Source organism: Condylostylus longicornis, unplaced genomic scaffold, assembly GCF_029603195.1.
Source record: "Condylostylus longicornis isolate FDR11 unplaced genomic scaffold, ASM2960319v2 ptg000157l, whole genome shotgun sequence".
NCBI classification, from domain to species: domain Eukaryota; kingdom Metazoa; phylum Arthropoda; class Insecta; order Diptera; family Dolichopodidae; genus Condylostylus; species Condylostylus longicornis.
The window spans coordinates 140,001-162,161 of record NW_026578125.1 but is presented as its reverse complement, the minus strand read 5'-3'; the positions used below and the strand labels follow the sequence as shown (position 1 = coordinate 162,161).

The 22,161-nt window shown below is 31.1% G+C and overlaps 1 protein-coding gene across 4 annotated transcripts in view; it reads right to left on the bottom strand.

Annotated features, from left to right (window-relative positions):
- The window catches only part of LOC129616016 (zwei Ig domain protein zig-8), a 158,823-nt gene extending 142,518 nt beyond the window's left edge, over window positions 1-16,305 (bottom strand). For 2 of the 4 annotated variants that reach the window (XM_055531435.1, XM_055531439.1), the window contains exon 1: window positions 16,073-16,305. The gene's annotated coding sequence lies outside the window, so the exon portion shown is untranslated. Of the gene's footprint in view, window positions 1-11,401; window positions 11,531-16,072 lie in introns of those variants that run through there. The other 2 variants (XM_055531436.1, XM_055531437.1) reach the window with 2 other exon arrangements.
- Between the last annotated feature and the right edge of the window lie 5,856 nt (window positions 16,306-22,161).

The window sequence follows — 22,161 nt, the reverse complement described above, 5'->3', positions numbered from 1 at the left end:
GTCCCAGAAAAAGCAAGAATTCCACCAGTTCTCCCCCTCACCCCCTCGCAAGATGCTTTGTAATCGTTTTTTACAAAATGGTACTACATCTTGTAGGGGTAATTTTTTACTTACTTTTGGTAGTATTAATATTGTATATGAATTAATTTTTGGAAGTGTGAGTTATAACAAAAAGTGAACACTTTCTTAAGAAAATTGTAAAGTTTTAATTATCAATAAAAAAAAGTTCATCTGGCAAATCGCATTTTTCAGGGGTCGAACTTGGGACTTTTTGCATAGAAATCGTATGCTATACGCATTACCCTATATACGTTAGTATTGGTGGTAGCTCATTTCACAAACACGCGTTTTATTCGCATGTATTAAAACTGTAAATACACACATGCATGCATTTTAATAGCGAATTATTTTATGCGTATATAGTAATTTATCTCTTAAAGTGCTTATTGTACAAGATTTTATGCGATATAACTCAAATCGAGGTTCTAAAATAAATTACTCAAAGGTATTAGATCTCAAAGGAACTAATTATTTTCTTAATTATGTATTTTTTCGTAATTATTTTTCAGAACTTTTCTTATTTTAGGTTTTATCTTATAATTTATTAGAAAAATACATACCTATATCTATATTACGGGTGTGTTTTTGAAGAAATAAAGTAAACTTAAAATATCTCAGCCACAGAATGGAACACAATTTCAAAACTACAGGCATAATACTTGCAAGGCTTGCAATGCAAGCACACACGACTAGTTATCTTATAAAGCAGGATTGTTATTTTGCTGAGATTGCTCCCTATCAACATTCGCTCGTACACATTTAATTGTATCACAAAGCAAGACTTTTATTATGCTGAGTGATCGGTCGCCCTGGCTACACTCGTTCGTACACATTATATTTAAATTGTTTCACATACGTAAAATTTTATTTATGCTGAGTTGTCGCCCACTCACCAAACAAACAAACATATTATTATAATGCATTACTTTTTCTGTATACTATTGCATTAGTAAACAACAAGAACACAAAAAAAAAAAAATTAAGAATGAGAATAAAAAGAAATTAGAACAAGTAAAAACGTTTTGGTCGGTATAAACCGATTGAATTATACCCTGCACCTTTCGTTGTTGTATAGCAATTACTCAAACCTGTGAAACCATTCTGTAGAAATTTCACGGATATATCTGATTTATAACTGGACACACAACTGCCAAGTTTCATGAATCTGATTTATTTTTCCAAATATTTAAAATCTTGAACTTGTATGGGAGCTACTCGTAGCTGTAGAGCAATTCAACCAAAACTTCAGAAATATATGTGTCTTATAACTGGATACACAATTGCCAAGTTTCATAAATCTGACTTTATTATTTTTACAAATATTAAAATTAGCTTCTGGAGTTGTATGGCAGGTACCCGAACCTGTCAAGCAATTCCACTAAAACTTAACAAATATATCTGATCTACAATTGGACACACAGCTGCCAAGTTTCATAAATCTAACTTTATTATTTTTACAAATATTAAGAATAAGCTTTTAGACTTGTATGGGCGCTACTCGAACCTGTCAAGCAACTCCACTAAACCTTCAGAAATATATCTGGCCTATAACTCGACACACAACTGCCAAGTTTCATGTATCTGACTATATTATTTTTCCAAATATTTAAAATTAGCTTCGGGAATTATATGGCAGGTACCCGAACCTGTCAAGCAATTCCTCTAAAACTTCAGAAATATATTTGACCTATAATTGGACACATGACTGCCAAGTTTCATGAATCTGAATTTATTATTTTTCCGAATATAAAAAATTTGCTGTTGGATGGCAGCCACCCGAACCGGTGTAGCTACCCCATTATAATTTTTAGAGCATGTGTAGAATATAATTGGACACATGTATACAAAGTTTTATATTTATAGCTTTATTAGTTTTAGAAATATTTAAAATAAACTCTTTGAGTTGTATGGCAGCTAACCGAACCTGTTGTCCAAATTAGTCCAATAACAATAGGGCTCTTCCTTGGCACAAAAAAAAAACTGATGAAAGTTTGGTGTCGATTGCATTATTCGTTTTTGAGTGATCGTGTGATCGGACGGACGGACGGACAGACGGAAATGTCTAAATCGACGCAGAATTTTGCGCTAAGCGAGGATATATATATATGTCCATACCGCAGATGATTCCTTCAAGTAGTTACAAACTCCATACCAAAGTTAATATACTCTTCACGAAGTGCAGGGTATAAAAAGAGAATGCGGAAAATATTCAATGGAATGCGTAGCTTGATATTGAGATTGTGTATACCAATATTTTTTTTTTTTGTTTAACAACAAAAAATTTCGAATGAATTTCAAAATTACATGATCGTTATGAATTTCTACTACTATGTTTTGCTTTCATTTTTGAAAACAATGTTGTCAACAGAATTAAATATTAATTGATATCTACTACTTATGTTGAATTGAAAAAATGTTTAATAATCAAGCGAATGTTAGAATTTTATGTGGAATTGGTGTAGTGTAAGTCATTCAAAAAATTAGACTAAAATGAAATGGCGCATAATTTGTTTCACACATTTATATCCAAAACTAAAACAGTTAAACAGAACGACATTCTGAAATTTCAAAACCACAAGCCTATAAATACCAGTAAATGCATTTATTTTAATAAAATCTAAAAAATATAATGAACAGTGTAAAAGCTTATACCTATGTACATGAAAAGCTTATTATTCAAGTCACAAATTTTAGACCGAATCTTTGATTTTCCTTAAATTTTTGAATGCAAGTCGAGACTTTTTTTATACACTGCTCAGGCGATTTGTGAAATAAAAAATCAAATTTTATTCGTAAATTTAAAATTACGAATAATATTTCGCTACATACAATCATTTAAGTATATAATTAAATAAATTTTACTTTTTTTCATATTCAAATAAACTTTGAAAAAACTCATTTGATAAAATTTTTTTAAAACCTTTTGCAATAAGCTTCACTTTCGTCAAAAAGTAAATTTTTGGTTGTTAAAATCAAAAAATAAATTACCTTGTTGTTGAATTTATAAAACAAAAAATTGAAAGTTTAGTTCCGGACTTTAATTCTATAATTAGTTCTGCATTCAGCATAATAATGTTACAAGAAAGTGCTTTATGATGCACAATGTGCAATGCCTAATAAATTTTGTTCACAATAATAAAATAGGTGAAACGGTGCTATACCATCTATTGCATTGTCTACCAACCATCTATTGATGAGCCCCTTATCCACCGTTTTGAGTTTAAGAGGGTGCATTTCGCAATGTTAAATGAATTCTTTTCTTCTTACGACTTCTCTCCAGTATTTAACTTTACTGATATTCAGTCTATGACAGGTAAGTTTAATGAAACATTTTATTCCAATGTTGAAATCTAAGAATACTGGCTTTGGCCCTCCATGGTTTTCACAAGAGTTAAGCGAACTTCGCAACAAAAAGAATAAGCTGTGGCGCAAATATCTCTCTACTAAAGGCGAAAGGTACTATGATAATTTCCGATTAACGTATGATAAATTTATGTTAACAGCAAAAGAACGTTAAAATTTCGATAATTCGTTTTGGAATACATAATCCCCAAGTTTTTGGAAGTTCATAAACGATAAGAAGAAAACTTATAGTTATCCATCTTCTTGAATTCCGGCGGAATACATGTAATAATTCCCAAACTATTTCCGAGTTTTTTCTTAACTTTTTCGTCGAATCTTACTCTTTTTCACCTTTTCACATCGATTTTGACGACTTTCTGCACATTGATAACTATCCTAAAACTACCTTTACAAATTTTGTCACGAACTCTTTTGCGGTTGAAAAATATCTTTCAAAATTGGGTTGTAGTCTTTCTCCAGGACCAGATAGAGTTCCTAAGATTATTTTAAGCAGGTCCTGCTCTTTTCTGGCGCCCATCTTTACCGAAATTTTAATAAGTCTTATTCATCGGGTATTTTTCCTTCCGTGTGTAAGGTAGCTTTCATTGGGCTAATCCATAAGTAAAGCAATAAAAATGACTGGCCAAATTACCGTCATATCGCTGAACTGTTGGCAATTCCTAAGGTTTTTGAGTTGACAGTATATGGCACCATTTATTACCATTGTTAGCCATTCATTAGTGGGCGTCAGTATGTCTTCTTGAAAAAGAAATCCGAAATTTAAAAGAAAAAAGAAATTACGTTATTTTTCTCAAATAATATGGACAATGGGTATCTGCCTTTGACATTCTACCACATGACGTTTAAAATTGAAACTCTTAGGATTCCCTGATAACTTCTTAGCCTGGAGAAAGTCATATCTCTCTGGTTGGACTTACAGAGCCCTCTTTCGTTCAGGAATTTTTTCGCCTCTTTTGTCTTATTCTACTGTTCCCCAGTGTGCCAATTTAGGTCCATTGCTGTTCACAATTTCAATAACTGATGTTGTTTCCCTGTTGACGTACAGTGAGGTATTAATTTATGCTGATGCTATGAAAATTAAAAAAAAAAATAGGCTACGTAAACGATGCGATGTATCTTCAGAATGATCTTTTACGTGTGGTGTGCAAGTAATAATCTAAAAATCAATGTAAGTAACCGCTTTTACGTGTGATGTTCAAGTAATAAGCTAAAAATCAATGTAAGTAAATTTGCAGAAATGTGCCAGTTTAGGCAAAGACGGCCATTTTTAACAAGGTGTACTTTGAATGGCCAATTTTATTCAATAATGGACCTAGGTGTATGCTTCGATAACAAGTTATCATTCATAAACCACAACAATCATATCATATGCAGATCAAGCTCGATGTTAGGTTGCATTACACGCTGGTCAAAGGAGTTTAATAATCCTTATGCCTTAAAATCGCTCTACACATTCCTGGTAAGTCCTCATCTCGAATATGCTTCTCAGGTATGGTCACCCTATTATGATATATATATTAACAGGATTGAGTCAACTAAAGAAAACTTTTTTAGGTTCGCACTGCGCCTTCTTCCTTGGGAAGACCCCATCATTCTTCCTCCTTATGAACACAGACTCAAATTAATTGACTTACCCACACTGGGCAAAAGACGTGACGTTGCTGATTTGTTTTTAATTTTTCAGCTTTTGAAAACTAACTTAATCTCTCCCGACACTCTAAATAAAACTGTGACTAACTCTAACTTTAGGTCTCGTTCCCTGATCTTTTCATGATTCCTTTTCATAGGATAAATTATGGGAAACATGAACCTTTCAGCAGAATGCTGCGTTTATGCAAAAAACACAAACACAGACTTGACTGACGAAAGACACGATGAAAAAACCTCTATTTACTTATAGTTAAGTATAACCTTTTTTTATTTTAACATTATACTCCATTAAATATGTAAGATAAATAATGTTTATATTACATATTTAATGGCGTATTAGTACTAATAAATGTTATTTTGTATAATTTTTAAATTTAATTTTTAAGGCGAAAATTTGTTATTGTCTAAAAAAAAAATTTGTATTTGTATATGCGTTCTTTAATTTTAATTTATGTAAAATGTTTGAGCCAAACATAAATAATATTGTGAAAATATTACAGCAACAACGGATCAAAAATTTTGCAGATGACTTCTTTCAATTAGCGACGGTTTATCTCTTTCGGACCAAAAAATTAAAAAAGCACAATACCCTGTTGTTCTGTTTATTTTTCAACAGAATTTTCAGATTCTCTAAATCCACCTGGCCTTCCGCCTTATATTCCAAAATTAAAACAAGGTTTTATTGTCATGCTAATGCGAAACCTTTGCATTAAAAACGGTTTGTGCAATGTGACAAGGTTCTTAGTTACAGGCTCACAAAAAATTTTGTTAGAGTTCGAACTTTATCCAGAACACAAAAAATCACCACTCATTTTATCCCAAGAAATTCTTTGGACACAAATTATGATGATATCTTAAATATATTTTATCACCCAGAAACTATAAACTCCAAGAACAAATTATTATCATTCTTTCATTTTTCTCAATAAAAATATACTATATTTATTTTTCTTTTTATTTTTCTTTTATTCTTTTAATTTCTTTTTATTTTTTGGCCAGAATACTCGTACTTTAAAACAAATTAAACCTATAATTACAGTTTTAACTAAACCAGCATATGTTTCCATTAGAACATGGATGTGAATCAACGACACAATTAAAATCGTTTATGTTGCATTTTTTTCTTACATAACGTATGTGCTGACCACATACATTTTTTTTGGCGTTTTCATGGTATACATACCTGTAATTTTGTAACGAACATATGGTTTGCTTATCGAGCATTTAAAACTGTTTGTAAATTATTTTTAAAGGTAAACAAGTAATATGTCATAAATTAAGAAAAAGAAATTTTTATTAACATATTTTTTATTTTAGAATATCCTCGATTTTTGTTAAAAAGAAAAAGTTGAGCTCATTTTGTACCAATGAAGCTATCGATTGCTTGAATAAGCTCAAAATTTTATTCTGTAGCTCAAAATGCGCTGTAGCTCGAAATTTTATTCAAGTTCGTTTCATTTAACTTTTTTATCCCTGGTGAGTTGGGGAATAAATACAGCAGGCATACTTGTAGCACGAGTCCACTAGAATCTAAACAAAACCCAGCATCTGATCTAGAAAATCCAGTCGAAAAAAAGATGACTTGGCGAAATTAATAAACCCGTTTGGAAAGAGCTTAAGGGTTGAAAAGTGTTCCTCTATGGAGGAAGTAAGAAGGAAAACCTATTTAAACACCTGAAACAAGAGATTTACAAACTCAAGGCAGAAAATCTAAGATTATTGGGACAGCAAAATACAAACTGTATGAACAAATGACACCAATAAAAAATAGGTGTGACCGTGTACGAAACAGATGAGGAAAAGTTGGCTAGAGAAACCGATTGTATTCTTAAAATCAAAAGAAAGGAAAAATACCACTAAAGAAAAGAAGGAACCAGTGAAAAATGCTCAACTTAAAAACCATAAATCTCCACTGATAATAGTGAATGATATACCCAATTATACGCAGTATGACGTGAAGGAAAGCATGATGAATAAAAATCAATTAAAAATAAATTTTGAAAGTTAAAACGAATACAGATAATTAACTAAAGCTGTTAATAAATCCAAATTGGAATAGTGTTAATAAATCCAAAATAGATTGACAAGGCCAACTAAAGTAATGACCAGAAACCTACATCCGATCTATCATGTAAGCCACTAAAGACTCAATAACACACAATAAGGTGTTGATATAGGGCAACGCACCGCTTTTAGCCACCTATAAGCGATATGGTCCTATAAACTTTCAATTAAAATGTAATTAATTTTTATTAGTATATTTAATTACTAGTATATTTAGTGAATGCATTCCGAACTAATTCAATATATTTTTTTATATATTTCAGAAAAAAGGCTATAATGTAATTTTTTCTTAACAGAAAAATATTCATATCCTACATCAGTGATTGGCCGTCGGTTTCAACTAATTGGCCTATTAAAAAAATCAACGATTGGCCGTGTGAATCAGTTATTAGTCTACTCGAAGATTCAGTTATTGGCCATTAAAACAATATATGTATTGAAATTATTTTATAAAAGTAAATTTCATGGTTGCTTTATCAAGAAAAATTTGTATTTTTTAAGTAAACGATACTAAAGATAATAGTAAATTAAATTTCTTATAACTAATCCATAACAACTAAAATATATAACATAAACTTTTTGATAAACAAAATAAATAAAATTATAAACCATATTTATTACAATTCAACAGAAACTATATAACTAGAACTATTCAGAAAAATCTGATGTAGTCAGCATATCACGCCATGTACTTTATATTGTCTAGACTAGTAAAAGTATTCCAGAAAATTATGGAAATGTGTTTTTAACACGTCTTTACAATTTTAAGGACATTAATAAGATTTTAGCGTACATACTTAGAAAAATGTGTATTTGGCCTTTAGGACAGTTTCATTTTGTGCGGTATGAATTATACGAAAAGTTCGCCAGTAACTTTTCGCAAATATTAAATTTGAATAAATTCCATCAATTCGTTCCGTAGATATGGTAAAAAATGTAAATGTTATTGTTTTAACACGTCGAATTTAAATATTAAAACGGTCCAACTCGCGAAGCCTTATATAACTCAAAAGTTGATCAATTCGTGCCATCTTCGAAATAAATTTACATAAAAAATTTCATCAAAATCGCTTCAGCCGAAATGGAGGTACACGCTTGCACACACCTACCATGGAGAAGTGCGTACCTAGGAAAAACTCGATATGCGAAATTTGGTGCCATCACATCATGCTACCTTTTTGTATACAGAATGCGGTCGGTAAAAAAGTTGCATTATGTTTGAAAAGGAAAGTACTATAACACATAGAGTAATTAATTTTAACTTGATTAACTTTTTGGCAGGTAGCACAGTAATATGTATCGTTGGTTCTAATTGTATAAGTTTCAACCTGATTTTTCTTTAAAATGCACTGAATGTGATATGCTGCAAGGTGCAGATCTGATTCCAGCAATATCTACAGACGTACTAAATGTATATTTATTGCATAATTTTCCTGCCGTTTTGAATTTCTTTGAAATTGTTCCAAGATTACTTTTTTTGCAGTAATGGTTATTTCATCAGATATTTTTAATACTAGGGGCCCCTGTGGTTTGCTTATAAGCAGCATTGTCTGTTGTAAAAACAGGATTGTGGCAATCAATTTTAAAATAAGTTTAGAAAAATTTGTACATATTATGGCATACATATGCAGGTATATACTTGTATATGCATAAATATCATATTGGTTTGAATACTAACAAATAAAAGTAATGGAAATATTTTTAATTTAATAAATTTTAAGATGTAATATGTGTCACTGTTAATTACATAGATATGATTAAAATTCAATTTAAGAATTAGTTAACAATTAAGAATGAAAAATTTCCTTATAAACAACTTTATCTGTTTCCCTGTCGAACCGTATCTTTGACTTGAATTTTTAAAGAATTGGAGTCTATGGCTCTTGAGCATGCTGTGTATAATTGCCCATGCGAAAAGCACGGCTGGGGAGATAGAGGCCATCCTTTTCAAAAGTTTGCCCTTGGGACTTATTTATAGTCATGGCATATGCAAGACGGATGGGGAACTGATGCCGAACAAAATTAAAAGGAAAGGAAATAGTACCTTTCACGTTAAACTTTAAAACCAAAGTGAATGTGAATTAATAAAAAATCAATGCCTCTTTTCTTTATACAGACCTGGCTTGGCTACTTACTCAATTGAAATTTCGCAAGCACACGAAGAATAATTGCCTTAGTACGTAACATTATTCGTGTTCTTATATCTCTCATAATTTTTAGTTTTATTTTTTTTAATTCCATTCCATGTTAAATACAACAACAAAAAATTATTTTACTCTTACTTAACTCATTTAAAATATTTCGCTTCCTTTTGCTTTTTATTTTTGTTTATGGTAGTAAAGCAAAAAAACAAAAAAAATATTACTACTCTTTTTTTACTCTCTTTCGCTTTTCGTTTTTCATTTTTTGTTTTTGTTTTACAGTATGTATAATCAATTGAGTAATGTATGTACCCAGTATTCTCTTTTGCTATTTTCATTTCTTTGTTTTTGTTATTTATTAGATTATATGTATACCTGTTCATGAACTGGAAAAATCTTGTAAAATATAATATAGATTTCAGCTGGGGGTTTTAGGATTTCATCAGGTATGTTTTGAGTTACCTCAGATATTTTTGAGACTGCGTGAGGTACTGTTAATGTTGCATCTGGTGTTTTTCTGGTTGCGTCAGGTATTATTACTGATATTTTTGTTTACTGTTAACTTATTAGGATTTACTGCTAACTTTTTTCTTTGTTGTTTAGTTTCTTCCTGGTTCCTTTTCATTAAGCTAAATTATTTTCACATTTCTTTATCCTTTTTCAGTTTAGCTTTATTTTCTGATTTTATTTGTGCTTATTGTTGATATTCATAGGAAGAAATTACAAAAGATTGCTTCTCGAATTGCTTCGTTACCGAATACTCCGAGGATACTGGCCAATCAAATATTTGGTTTATACTTAAAGATTTATAGGATTCCCTCGGCGATTGATACAGATTTGCATAAGGAGTCTACATGCTTTGGCATTTCTATCACTTCAACTGATATTTGAAAAATTTGATCAAACTCAGACAAAACATCCAGAGTAATAACTTGAAAATCGGAAATATTGAAATCCCACTTCACTTTTTCTTCGTCAACTAGATTAGGCCTTTTCCCAAAGTTGGACAAAATTTCAAAATAAGCGGACGTTTCAGTTAAATTATTGTATAGCTCAAATTTAGTAAATAAGTCTTTTTCAACTATTGTACCAAATTAAGCGTAGCTCAAAATTACCACAGATGTCCCAGTATCCTTAGAAGTTTTTGTGGAATTCTAATTTTTCCCCAGGCATTTACTATAATCAATAGCATAAGGATTCCATGGATATAATCCATATGTATTAAAACCTTTCCTTAATAGTTCACATGAGACAGAAGCATCAATCGCTTCTGTTAAGATAATCGCTATTAAATGTTCAATCGCTGTCAATCGCTGTTAAATCAATCGCTTATCGCTTTCAAATGAAACTGATGATTTTAAATTCGCCATTTAATTAGTTCTTTGTTTCAAGAATTTTGAATGCAACATCAGCTGGTTGTAATATTCTGGTTGCATTTGGATAAAAAGCAATAAATATTATTCGTAATTTGGAGAAAGCTTCACTTAATTGTAAAGTTTGGTGAGCAATATCCACCAACGAACAAAATAACAGGAAATCCTGTGTTAGTATCTAACAGAAATTTGCAAACATTTTCCATGTTTTTCTGCTTTCATTAAACTACTGTCACTCCCACCGATACTCCAATCAGAAGGTACTGATTTAACAATATTTTCGGTTACTCTCATATACGGATAAATCACCATAGGCGACACCATATCTCCTGCTGCTGGGAACGGGAGCATTACTGTGAGATTGGTTTTAGTTGGTTTCTTCTCAATTTTGTAAACATTTTCCTGGCCTTTTTGTGCTCAGGTTTCGTTTTAGCAGAAAACCAGAAATTTGTTTCATCGTTTCAAATATTCGTTTTGATTGTTGTAGAATATTTAAAAAATTATCTTCTTTTAAATATTAATTTATGTTACTGAAACAGGAGTTTTTATTTTCTTTTCGACACCTTTGAGCACGCCGAAGTCACAACTTCAACAATTCTTTTCGTTATATTAGATAAGCGCTTCAAAAGCCGCGCATACCAACCTCTTCCTGGCACACCATCATTGTTTCTCTGCCAGTGGTTTTACCAAATCCGTTACCGCAGCTAAAATATTTTCTTTTCGAAATGGAAACCCTTCTCGACTACTTACCAAAATTCACTCAGTTAGAATAATTTCTTCCTCAGTTGTAAGGGCTGGTCTTGGACCATGGCTACTCTTCTTAAATTTAGTTCCCATTAATGTTATATTTTTTCGCACTTTCCCTAGTTCCGAGATTTCAGTTATTTATGTCAATTAACGCATTAACTAAATTCTCCTTTATATATTTTTTTTTTGTTTTTAAGTTTGGCATGCTGAAAATAATTTATTCAAATTGTTAATTTTTTATTTGTTATTTATGTAATTTATGTAAAATAAGCTGACTACGTGTGCTTGAAAATTACAAATAATATCGAAACTGAGGAGGACACAATGTTTGGCCACCATTTATTTAATTATATAAATGCAATAAAGTATATAAACGCAATATAAACACAAAAAAGTTGGTAAATATGAAATAAAAAAAAAATATTTTCTTTTATTTGCCTGAAAATAAGTTGATTTTACCTCAAAAATTTAAATAAACACTTAAAAATGTAATTTTAATTCACGTTTTTCCTTAAAAATTTCTTAACAAATGAGGTCAAGTTTACGTTGCCAAAGATACCGAAATATTTTCTATTATTTACATAATTAGCGGTTGAAAAACAAACAAAAAAAGAAAAAGAAAGAAAGAAAATAGCCTGAAAAATTAAAGACAAAACCAAACATAACAAAATATTTTATATTTTGTTATGTTTAATTTTGTTTAAATAATTTCTGGTAAATATTGAAAATTCAAATTGGTAGACAAAGTACTGATGTCAAATTTTTCTTGCCAACCACTGATACGGCACCTTATAACCAAATAATAAAAACAAGCTTTCCAGAACGAGGTCTTTCGTAATATTGTTGGTGCTCCCTAATCTGGTCCAAGCTTTATGACACAGTTTCTTATTTCCAAGCAAGCTAAAAAATAAGGAACTGTGCCATAAAATATAGGGCGTGTTTGGAACAGAATATAAATATAGAGGAAAGAGGGTTTCGATAAAAAACCGACCTCACGAACGAGACCTCTCGATTTAGGTTAAAGTGTTGTCACGGGACTTCCATGTCTTTCTTCACGAAATGTAGACACAAAAGTAGGATAGAGTAAAACTAATGGTTAGTCAGTTTGACTAGTTTTGGGAGTTTATGGCCATAAAGGGGCTTTATAGGTTAGGTTAATGTCCCCGACTATTTTACGACAGCTTGGGTTCATCTTTGTCTTTCGATGATTTACAAAAGAAAAATTACAGGTTTTAACTTAATTTATTTAAATAAGTATGAATTTTTTGTTGAGATTGGATATTATAAAACAAAACATTTCAAACATCTAACAAGCTATTAGTGATGGAAAATTTTAAATTTCTGCGCTTATTTTTGATATTAAACTTCACACTTTATTTGAAATTTAAAACAAGTTTACATATTAGTCTCTTTCACAGCTCTTTTCTTGGTTAGTGTGAGAAGATTTTTTAGTTTTTATTCATGAATATTATACTTTTCAGTTAACATTTAATTGATGCCCCATTCCAGTGAACTCAAACTGTATTTTAAGATATCTATTTTCTACTTGTTCCATTGCGTTACGTTTCTAAATTTTCCTGTTTCTTCCTAAACACTTCCAAAATTTTTAAGCAGCAACTACGTTAGTCAAACCAAAGGTTTAACCTTTGTATTATAAATTTTATTTTGCAGGTGGACCAAATAAACCCACGGCACAGTTTACGTACTTTTGCCCCTAAAACGAAATTTAGCAGACAATTTATGAGGTACTTTTTATTAAGAGAGTAAGCAATTTTTTGAAAATTATCCATAAAGGACTCATTCGATCGACTTGAGCTTAAAGTAAAATAAATAGAAATGAAACAAGTTGCTAAAAATACAATTAAAATTTTTGCTAACTTAATACTGTGCCAAAATTTGTATTATCGACATCAACCGAAATTGCACAAGGAGACACCTTGATCAAAAAAATCAAAATAAATTTGCTTCTTTTATTTTATAAAATCTGATGTGGTCAGCACATAACCGACCGCAATGTATATTGTCTAGTTAAGTGAAGATGTTACAGAATATTATAAAAATGTCTGTTAAATACTTTTTTCCAATTTTTAGGACACTAGTAAGCTCATAGTTAACATATCTAGAAAAATGTAAATTTGGTTCTTAGTAGAATTTCGCTTTGTGTTACCCTGAAATGTTCGCTAGTTAGTTTCGGTAACAACCAGAACTCAAATATCAAATTTCAAGAAATTCTATCAATTCCTTCTGTAGATATGGTGAAAAATGTAAAATTGGCCCGCAAATCAAGTTTCGAGCCCTGATTTTTCCAAAAACTTTACATGTTCATTGTTTTAATACGAGAAATTCAAATATTAAATTTCAATGAAATCGGTTGACTATTTCTCTTTATATACGCAAAAGCATATATTTTCCCGTAGTAAACGTCCAGTTGCTGATACCTGATTTCTTCCAAACGTTAGGAGGTTTCGCGGTCGGTTTAGTGAAGGAAGCTTATGTATAAAATTTCAAGTAAATTGGTTGAATATTTTCTTCAAAATGGTTAAAAATGTAAAACAGGCCCACTAAAAAGTGCAGCTCCCGAGGCCTGATATATCCCAAAAGTTGATCATTTCGTGCCATGGGCGAAATAAACTTACATATAAAATTTGATCAAAATTGGTTCAGCCGAACTTGAGATACACGCGTGCATACATAGACCGACAGACCGACAGACCGACAAACCGACGGACCAACAGACCGACAGACCGACGGACCGACTGGTTGCTAAAAATAGTTTACTTACACTTCTCTACTATGGAGAAGTGCATTCCGAAAAATCGGTATGTAAAATTTGTTGCCATCACATAACCTACCTATTGTATACACAATACGGTCGGTAAAAAGATAAATAAACAAGTAAGCTATTTAAAAATTGATAAAAAAAAATAAAAATATATGTTCTCAGAATTCTAAGTTAATGAACATCACTGGCAAATATTTTTGGCGTCTATCTAGTGCTAAGCAGATTTTTAGTTAAATCCGCGTAAATAATATTGGTTAATTTCATCATACGTTAAAATGCTTATCTTGAAATACTCACCACAAAGTAATTATTAATAATATATGAGAAGTTAAGAAGAGAAAAAAATGCATAATTAATTTTTTTATTTGACTTTTTTTTACTTAAATTTATTTTATTGAATGAAAAGTTTAATTTGAATTCAATTTTAGTTCTATACCGCTCACTAGAATAGAGTACAATTGTTGTATTATATTTAGGGCATTCTGCGCCACAGTATCTAATGCGACGAGCACATTAAGATAATGTGATTAACATAGTTCTCAAAGGTAAATAATGTCTGAGCATGCATAATAGAAAATAAAGTTAGGTCAAACCAATGGTATGTATTGTGGCACTTTTCCCTTCAACAAGTGAAAATACAGTTTATGTATACCTACCACACTATTAAAAATATTTTCATTCATATACGAAACTATTTCTAGCATTGCATATATTTAGGATGAACGATGGTGCAGTCTTTGAAATAAAAAAAAATTAATTTAAAGAGGGGCTAACATAATGTTCGATTTTAAGGCTTAATTGCGAGAATTAAGAAAAATAATTGCATTTTTTAATGTGATGGAATTTACCATTAGCTTTCTGCGTTTTTAGAAATTTGGAAAAACTTGTGGTTCCGGATATATAAGGCGCCAAAAATTAAAATTTTACAAATTTCAAGAGGCCATTATTTGAGCTGGCATGGAGATGGGAAAAAATTTTCTTTTAAAGAAATGAACTATTTGTTAGTGTTAAAGCTGGTATAAGCTGATAATACAATTGATAAGTTCAAATAAGTACAGAAAAGTTTTAAAGAATTGCAATCGACATTTTATATTTTACTTATTTGTTCTAATGTATAAATCTTGTTTGACCATAGAAAGAAAAGAATGTGGAGTTTAAAAGGCTATACTCTTTTAAGGCCTGAAAACAATATCTCCCAAAAGGCCCTTAAAAAAATTAACAAGAGAAAGGAAAATAAGTTGTCTGGAACAAAAGAAGGTGCAAAAAAAAATATAGCCAGAATGTGAACATTTTTAGATTTTCTATGCTCCCGAAAGAAATAGAAAAAAATAATCACTAGATTTTTTTCTAGAGTGGTTATTAGTGTTTTGTGTGCACATTTTATTTTAAAATATGGGCTCAAAAAACACTATACAATATACATAATTTTTATTATCGCTGAGAGAATAAATGTGTTTGATATTGCAAGTGAATTCAGGCAAGTTTCAAATACAAAGGATGTTTTTTCTGAAGTTCGAATATTTCAGCTAAAATCTAAGAATCACTATTACTTGAAGTAAAGTTGATATCTAAAATGTGATAAATATTAGTTTTATAAATTAAATTAGAAGATGTTTTTATAATCTATTTATTGCTGTTCTTTGGTGTTTTGTTTATATTATTTATAATTCGGAGTAGACAGAGTAGACTGAAGCAACAGTATAAAGTCATATTTTATATTATGATTTTTGTTATAGCTTTGTCACTTAAGTACAATAATATTGAAAACCTTAATCGTAAATTAACATTTAATTACGTCTTTGTAAAAAATTTAAAATATGAAAGAAATGCATTATGCTGAAAAATGTACATATTTAAATAAAGTTTAATTTGCAGAATAATATTTTTAGTACCTATGCTAGAATTCCTTACTTTCAGTTACGTGTGTATAGGTATTTATTTAAATAAACTTAAAATTAGCCAGGAACAATGTAATCGTTCTTAAGTTTTTACTTTCCTTTATAAATTTGTAACACTTCATTAAGGTAAATTTAGTTTTTATTTCAATTTTAAACCAAAAATTTTGTATTAGAAATTTACTATAATTATTAGAAACATTTAATGTCATAACTTATTTTTTACTGATGTTTCGAAGATGTTTATCATGTTTTGATAGACTTAAATTTTGAATTGTACTTCTAAATTTTATAATGATTTTAAAAAGTTTAAGTTAATATACTAATAAAATTGATGCAATTTAGTTTTACGTTTTATTTAAAACAAGTTTAATACACTATTTAAAACCAGTTTAATACACTATTTAAAAAAGTTTAACAAAGTCTATTGGAATATATACACACTCCTTAAAAACAAAAAATAAATTTACTGTGAGAACTAAAATGCGCAGGTTTCGTTTGAGAAAGCAGACATGCGTTTGAAATTTTCGTCAACTTTCAAACCTACGTTTACACAAAATGTTCGTTGTATTGTTACACTAAAACAGTATACACTAAAACAGTTACACTAAATCTCGTATTCGAAATGGGCTTTTCATTAATAATGGACATAAGTTAATGTTGAGAAGGCCACTTAACAAGAGTGTTTATTCAATCTATAACATGAGATAATATAACTTTAGTTTGCCTAAAGAATACGTTTATTCCTCATATTTTGTTGAAAACGCCTCTAAGGAAGACCAGTTAAAAGTGTAAACTAAAGTTTAAATATTTTAAAAAGTAAATGACATAATTGTGTCACATACTTTTATTTCAACAAATAATTTCAGATATTTAAGAACAAGATTATTTATATTAATTAAAGTATGCTCAGCCTCCTTTACTTGCCTGTGTGGTCTATGTTTATCATGTTGTCTCACCGTATCTGTTGTTTCAATGCATCGCAAGTTGCAATATATTATATGAAACAATTTCACTTCATTTCAATACCTGATATAGAACTAAAATAAAACTTAAATTAAACTTTCCATTTCACATTATAAATAATTTTTTCTTTTCTTATATTACCTAATTGAATGTAAAATATTCTGTGGTAAGTATTTGTACGACAGCATTTTGACGCATAATGTAATTAATCTCATATTATATTTCATTTTTAAATTGCAAAAGTACTTAACATATGAGCAAAAGTACTTAATTGAATGTTATTTAAGCCATACATACGAACATTTGAACAATTTATCACAATTACATATTATGCCTGGATTTGAAATTTCTTTCAACCGAAAATTAAGATATGCGAATTAATTAGACGGTTGCAATACCTGGTCGAATTACATAATTGAGAATGTTTTTTATACTGTTTTCTATTTATTCTTTTATACAAAAAAAAAGAAAATATATATTGAAACCATACTTTCATTTCAACAATTAATTTTAGATATTTAAAAATAAGAAAATTTAAAAATACATTATTTCAAAAATAATCTAAGGGAAATTTTTTATGTAGCACTTTTCCCTTCAACAATTCGTGGAAATACTACTAGTATAGTATATCTACCACACTATTAAAAATATTTTCATTCATAAACGAAACTATTTCTAGGATTGCATATATTCAGGATGAACGATTTATGCAGTCTTTGAAATAAAGCAAAAATTAATTTAAAGAGCGCTTAACATAATGCTCGATTTTCAGACTTAACTGCGTGAGTTAAGAAAAATAATCGTATTTTTTAATGTCACAGAATATACCGTTAGCTTTTTATGTTTACATAAATTTGAAAAAGCTTGCGATTTCGGAAATACAAAGCGTCAAAAATTCAAATTTTACTAACTTTAAGAGGCGATAAGTTGAGAGGGGGTGGAGATGGAAAAAAATTTTCTTCCAACGAAATAAACCATTTATTAGTATCTAAAAGCTGCTAAAATTTCAGGCTTCTACAATCTGGCGTCTAGAAGAAAAACGACGTCAAAAATTTGGAAAAAACGGATTTTAGATAATGGTTAATTTGAACGGCCACTTTGTTTTTCTAAAATTTAAATACAGTATGCTGCTATAGGAGAAGCAAGCCACTGCCTTTCTGCGTTTGGAAAATTTGAAAAATGCTTATGGTTTCACTGGAATAAATAGTTAAAAAATGGCATTTTTAGGGTTTTGGGCATAACTTTTAGAGAGGGTGAGATAGGTAAATATTTTGTTCAATGAAAATACGTTTCTAGTATAGATTTATGCACATATGAAATTTCAGCTTTCTATCTTCAAGGGTGTATGAGTTTGGTAAACATGTCCACGGACAGAGTGAAACTAATAAGCACTTTTTTTTCAAAAAATTTTTGGAAAAGTGCTAAAAAGTAATTTTTCATGTTAACCAACAAGCTGGAAAAAAGCGAAAAACATGGAGAATTTCCTCTTAAATTTGCGTATTTCAAAATCTTAATTAAATTTGTGTAAATCTTAAAATCTTATATTTTTTACCAAAACAACGGTTTTTAAAAATGTCAACCGCTTTTCAAAGTAACTATTGTGATAAAAAATTAAAATTAATTAACCATCACAGCACTTAAAATCAGTAAAATTTGGAAATGGTGACAATTTTTTGATATTTTACATAATATTAGGGCCCTTAAAATCTTGACATAAAAATTGTTTTTGTGCTATATCTCCTGCGTCATAAATGATTTTTTAACGCTTGAGGACTTAAATTAGAGCTTAATAAAGTTACCAAAATTCTGTAACAAAAAAAACTTGAAAATTTTTAAAATGTTTACTCAAAATTGTTGGAATGAAGAAAATTGAAAAAATCCAAAATGGTTTTTTTCAATTTTCAAATGCTTTTCCAAAGTTCGAATGTTTTATAGTCCAAAAGTATGCAGAATACAAAATCAAGAAGTATGTTGCTTTCAAGCCCTATACTAGTCCTTTCAGAAACTGTTAATTTGGAGCCTCTACCTTCTTCACAAGGGAAGTTAAAAGTAAAAAAACTTGGGAAAGTAAAATTTTCGTGAAAATTCGTTAAAATCACTTTATCTCCGAAATGACAGCTAGTTCCGAACAAAACTTTTACCCATTTTTGATGCTCTAATCAATGATGTATAATATTGTACTCCTTAGCGAGTCCCCTTATATTTGAAAATTGATATAATTATTTATATTTTTTACTAAATTGCAGCTAATAAATAAAACCAATACTTATAACCATTGGTCTATGCAAAAAAATTTTTGCGACGACTGTATTTGAAGAAATGAATTATGCGTTCAATGTTAGTTTTCTAAGGAGGCTTTTACTGACACATACAAAATTGTATACAAATATTTTTTGACGTTAAATCTTTGTAAAAGTGCATGGAATTTATTCGTTGTCTAAAAATGAAACAAAAGTAACCTAAGAAACGCTAAATCCAAATTAAAAATTTGCTATAAATAGCATAGTAAAGGATCTTTTGCGGCTACAATCCTCATCTATATTAACCTTATAACCAGACATTGGAAAAATTGCAATATAGCAGCCACATCAACCCGCTAGATTTCTATCGGGGTCAATATGCCACCACCTCGCACTCACAGGCCGCAGTGTGAGTGCGAGGCCTCATTTAAGGGGCTCAAGATACCTGTATTGCTTTATCCGCCTCCCCCTTAAGATGAACACGAAACGGGGCTGTACCCAAATGAGCTTCCATCGCGACCATTTGATACGTCCTTAGAGAACCCGTTATACCAAGACACGCAAAGCACTGCAGTCATCGACTGCGCCGTCTTTTCAACCATATAACGGTTATTATTATTATTATAATTATCATTATTATTATTATTTTTATTATTATTTTTATTATTATTATTATTATTATTATTATTATTATTATTATTATTATTATTATTATGATTATTATTATTATTATTATTATTATTATTATTATTATTATTATTATTATTATTATTATTATTATTATTATTATTATTATTATTATTTTTAATATTATTTTCATTATTATTGTTATTATTATTATTATTTTTTTTATTATTATTATTATCATTTTATTATTATTATTATTATTACTATAATAATAATACCGGTTTGCTGCACAACACCATATAGAAAAGTGAGATCGCTAGCAGTCAACGGAGTAGCAAGAAAAGTGAAGGTACATTAAAGAAGCCGAATAAGCCTAGGAGACAACAAAGAACACGGGTGGAGGCAGTACTTATTAAGCCTAACACAGGGAAAACATACGCTGAGATTTTAAAGGAAATTAAAGAACGGGTCAACCCACAAAGAACGGAAATGGTGATAAGGGGCATCCGAAGAACGCAAAAGGGAGACTTACTTTTGAAAATGGGAAATGGAAACAAAGATGAATTTGCCCGGGAACTTCAAGAAACACTAGGACAGACGGAAAATGTAAAGGGGCTTAAGGCAAAAGGAACGGTAGAAATACGAGATTTGGACTGCTCGACAACAGAGGATGAGGTTAAAGCTGTACTTAGGAGAAGCCTGGGTGGCATTGCAGAATGCAAGCTTTCCCTCACTAGGCCGGACGGGAGGGAGCAAAGGATGGCAATCATAGAACTCGATGAGAAGGAGGCTGTAAAGCTATGTACAATGCCAAAAATTAGAATTGGATGGATCAATTGCAGAATAAGACAAAGAGGGGAGGTTGTGCGATGCTACAGGTGCTTAGTTTTGGACATATTAAGAGGTATTGTAGGGCACCGGATAGAGGAGATTTGTGCTATAAATGCGGACGGGTGGGTCACAGAGCAAAAAATTGTGTGCGGGAGCCGAAATGCATCCTGTGTGAGGAAGCAAAAGAAAAAAGAACGGACCATGTGTCCCGATCGGGAAGTTGTAACGCTTTTCGGAGAGAACTCGAGCAGATTAAAGGGAGGAAAAGATGATCAGGATTTTGCAAGGAAACTTACACAGGAGTAGAAAAGCTGATGAGCTACTGACACAGATGATTAGAGAAAAACGAAGTGATGTACTAATAATTAGCGAGCAATACCAGAACAAAGCCGACAGGGGCTGGTTCCCAGACAAAACTAATACGGCGGATATTTAGGTAGTAAACACTGGGAGAATGCTAGTAGAGGATCATGGAGCGGGAAATGGGTTTGTCTGGATAAGGAGCGGTGGGACGAAAATAATGAGCTGTTATTTAACACCTAATCAAAGCGCACAAGATTACCGGGAAAAGATGGAGGACATAGACGATGCAGTTGCGAACACGAATGGAGAAGTAATACTTGCCGGCGATTTTAACGCGAAGTCGGTTGCTTGGTGGATGCCTCACACGGATGGGAGAGGCAGGCAGATTTTGGAGATGCCATCCCGGCAGAACTTAACCGTGATGAACATGGAGAAAACATCAACTTTTCGTCGGACAAGCTAGCTAATAGGGTTGAGACTGTGTAGTACTGGAGGACTACACGGCTAGTGACCACCAATATATATTTTACAAATAACGCATGAGAGGGGAGGTACAACTTGGAGATGCAGGTCGGGTCCCTAAATGGAATTTAAGTAAATTGGACAATAACAAAATGATTGAGATACTACAGAACGACTTTAATCAAGGAATACATATCTTGGAGAATTTAAGTGAGCGAGACAAAGCAGAAGCGGTGACTGCAGCGACTGTGAATATTATCAAGCATGCCTGCGAAGAATCAATGCGCCGGAAAAAGTGTCGCGGAAGGAAACGTTCGGTATACTGGTGGACAGAAGAAATCGCAGAATTAAGGAGGAAATGTCTACATTTGCGACGAGTTGCTCAAATAAGGAGAGGCACAGTAGAGATTTTAAGCGCATCTATGGAGTATAAGGCGGTCCGGAAGACTCTCCGGATTGCCATTAGGAAAACCAAGAGTGAAAGCTGGAGAGCACTGTGTAACGATGTCAACGATGACCCATGGGGGCTTGGGTACAAGACAGTCCTAAAAAAGCTTAAGACCGCAGTGGTGGGGGACCAACTCGAGCCAGAAGTTATGGAAGATATAGTCAATACTTTGTTTTTCACGCGTCCGAGGAGAGAAGAAACACAACGGT